Below are 3329 nucleotides of genomic sequence, written 5' to 3' on the forward strand. Positions count from 1 at the left end.
ATAATCCTTAATATCAGTCACATTAATCAAACCTTAGGTTATACTTAATATTCTTAAACTATAGGTTAAACTTAGAAAATCTATAAGTACTACTATGAGTGTCCAAATAATTCCCGGTCTGAACCAAAAATCCAAAATAACAAGGATAACACTAAATATACTATAATACTACTAACAATTAGCTAAGTAAAGTTCTTGGACTCTACAGTAAACTTTTGCCGGCGCGTTTCGTTGCGCCGGAAAAAGTCGCAATAATTAAAACGACGTCGTTTTATTGTAGGGTATACTAAATACTTTTGCCGGCGCATTTTTAGACTTTTGCCGGCGCAACGAAATGGCCGGCAAAAGTTATAACGATATACCCAGCCGCCTGAGCCTCCTTTTTCCCCATTTCAGTTCATCTTTTCTGAAACACAAAGCTTCTCTCTCTCTCTCCTCTGTGATAATCTCTCCGACCACCGTGAGCCTTAATCCCACCGTGGCTTCTCTCTCAAGGTTAGTGAAGCTTCTCTCTCAAGGTTAGTATTCGGAATTTTTTAACATTTTTGGATTTTTTTCTCTATATTTTGTTTTGTAATTGTATTTTTTTTGTTATTCTCTCCCTATATAACAGGTGTGTAGCTCCTCTCAGTAAAACAAGTCTAAAAAGGTTAGTTTATATATATATTTATATATGTTTATATATATTTCGGTTTATATATATATTTATTTCATTTTATATATATATATTTATTTCGTTTTATATATATCTGATTATATATATATTAATTTATATTTATCAGTTTATATATATATGTATATATTTATATATATCCGTATGTATATATTTATATATCCAAGTATATGTATATATTTATATATCCGAATATATATATATATATATGCATATCAGTATATGTATGGATATATATGTATGTATATGTGTAAATGTGTGTGTATATATGTTTATGTATATGTGTAAATGTGTGTGTATATATGTTTATGTATATGTGTAAATGTGTGTGTATATATGTTTATTTAATGTTAAATTTTTTTAGAAAATTGATTAATATAAATGTATGTGTGTGATATTTGGTATTATAGTTATATTTTTCTGTTAAAAAAATAAATAAATATGTGTAGTTTTATAAAAATGAGATTAATAATGAAAAAGAAAATATGATTTTAGTATTTATTAAAAAAATTTGATTTGAGTATGTATATTTTTAAATTTTAATGCTTAATATGTATATTAAAAAATAGATTAGATTATGTATATTAAAAAAATATATATTATATTTTTTATATTAAATATTATTTGTTTATAAATATTTATTAAATAAATTGTTTTGATGTTACTGATATAAAATGATATAAAAAGATTTTATATATGTTATTAATCTTAGTTTATGTTGTGCATGTTATGAGAATGTTCTGTATATTGCTCTGAGAATATTCTGGTTATATATGTGTTTAATTTGTAGGTTTTTCAATTTTTTGGATAGTTTGAAATATAGTCGTTATGCTGCCCAAATTTTGTTGGAGTTAGTAAAATTAATAAAAGTTTAATAATTAATTAAATAAAAATTTAAGTATAATTAAAAATTCATCAAAAAAATAATTTTTAACTATAATTAAAATAAAATAAAATTACCAATCATAATAATTAATAATTAATTTTAACATTAATATTAGATGTTTTGTAATTGAAAAAGTTAAAAATATAAATGATTTAATAAAATATAAATATAATAAAATTATTATTGATTAAGTAAATAATCCAATACAAATTGAAGAATTTAATAAAAAATTACAAAATGGAGATTAATGTATAATTAAATTAATTTTAAATTAAAAGTAATAAATAAGTAAATGTTAAAGTAGACTAGTCAATGGACACGTGGCAGTACATGATTAATCTACATTGTTATTATTCTTAAAATATTTTTTAATTTAACAAAAAAATAAAATTTACATTTTTTAAAAAAAAATTCAAAATTTTTTTCAACTTAAGATTAAGTATGAAAAATACTTTTTTTTTTAAATTTAATTTTATATTGTTAATATCCTCAAATTTTTTAATTTATTATTATTATTATTATTATTATTATTATTATTATTATTATTAAAATCTTCCTATTTATCATTTTGTCTACTTGTTTGCAATTAAAGATTAAGTAATTTTGTTTAAAATCTAAGCAATAATTTAAGATTAAATATTTTTTTCACTTAATCCAAAATAATTGATTAAAAGCATCAAATTTGATTTTTTTTTTTTGGTAAAAAATGAAAAAAAAAAAAAATTTGTTACCTTTAAATTGGATATTTTTTTAAAAAATAAAAAATATAAAATGATTTTTTTTATGAAAAATTATTTAAAATAATAATAATAATGTGTACCAATCATGTGGTGCCACGTGTCATTTAAGTGTTAGTAAGTTGTAAGTTTGAGTAATTTAGCCAGAAATATCTCTATAAATAATTATTTTTGCCAGGGATAGGATATTATTATGAGTTAGTGATAATTAGGGAGACAAACAGTCATGAAATACTTTGACTATCATTTCCCTCATTTTAAGACAATTATTAATATTTTCTTAATTATTTCGCTTAAAGATGGCGAACGACAGGAGCTGGATGAGTGCGAGAAATCGTTGGTCTCTGGAGTATAGAAATGGTGTTAAGGAGTTCTTCGATATCGCCAAAAATCAGTTGAACGATCGGGGTTTGGTTCGCTGTCCGTGCAAGAAATGTGGGAATGTTAAGTTCCAGCCTATAAAAGCAATTTCGATGCATTTATTCAACAATGGCATCGTACAGTCCTACAAAGTGTGGCATTACCATGGAGAGGCGCTGCCGTCGCCACCAGCTGTGGTACGAGATCATGATAAAGATGAGATAGCGGATATCCTGGAGGATGTTTACGCTGAAGATGACGTTCCCGCTGGAAACTATAATGATCCTCCCCAAGATGATCCTCAACATCGCGACAAGTATGACAATTTATTTAAGGAGATGTCAAGTGAACTGTACCCGGGTTGCCGAAAGTATTCCGCGTTGAACTTCTTGGTGAAGCTGATGCATCTCAAAGTAATTAACAAGTGCAGCAATCATTACTTTGATGGTTTGCTGGAATTGTTACTCGACGCTATGCCTGACGGGACAATTTTACCTAAGTCTAACTATGAGGCGAAGGCAAAGTTGCGGAGTATTGGATTGGGATATGAGTCCATCGATGCTTGCAAGCAAGACTGTGCACTGTTTTGGAAGGAGAATGCGAATTTGGAATTCTGTCCGGTTTGTGGTGAGTGTCGCTGGCAAGATAATCATGGGGACGGGAAGAAAGTGGC

This window comes from Humulus lupulus, chromosome 3, assembly GCF_963169125.1.
Source record: "Humulus lupulus chromosome 3, drHumLupu1.1, whole genome shotgun sequence".
NCBI classification, from domain to species: Eukaryota; Viridiplantae; Streptophyta; class Magnoliopsida; order Rosales; family Cannabaceae; genus Humulus; species Humulus lupulus.